Source organism: Morone saxatilis, unplaced genomic scaffold (assembly GCF_004916995.1).
Source record: "Morone saxatilis isolate NCDOM2014 unplaced genomic scaffold, NCSU_SB_2.0 Contig1, whole genome shotgun sequence".
Classification (NCBI taxonomy): Eukaryota; Metazoa; Chordata; class Actinopteri; family Moronidae; genus Morone; species Morone saxatilis.
Genome location: NW_023339651.1, coordinates 8074233 through 8074508, shown reverse-complemented (window position 1 = coordinate 8074508; position 276 = coordinate 8074233). Strand labels below are relative to the sequence as shown.

The window sequence follows — 276 nt, the reverse complement described above, 5'->3', positions numbered from 1 at the left end:
GGTTTTATATAACTCAATTTGTCGTTTTTATAGGCTGGACGTGAGCGCTTTGTGTGTAAAATCTTAATCCACCAACTAGTTACTAGAGCTGAAAATTAAGTGAAGGAAAAAAAGGAAAATAATTCCAAAAAAAGCTGGGAGGCTCATTTTTCATGTTTATTATTTAATAAATGCAAATAACAAATACATAGACCTGATGAAGAAACATGTTGTTCCCACAATACAATAATGAACTGTTGAAGAGGCACCAAAACAGGATGTCCACTAACCGCAGGG

The 276-nt window shown here is 34.4% G+C and overlaps 1 protein-coding gene across 3 annotated transcripts in view; it reads right to left on the bottom strand.

Annotated features, from left to right (window-relative positions):
* pald1a (phosphatase domain containing paladin 1a) overlaps positions 1-276 on the bottom strand; it is a 52945-nt gene that overhangs the window by 3084 nt on the left and 49585 nt on the right. The gene's annotated exons all lie outside the window — the stretch shown is intronic.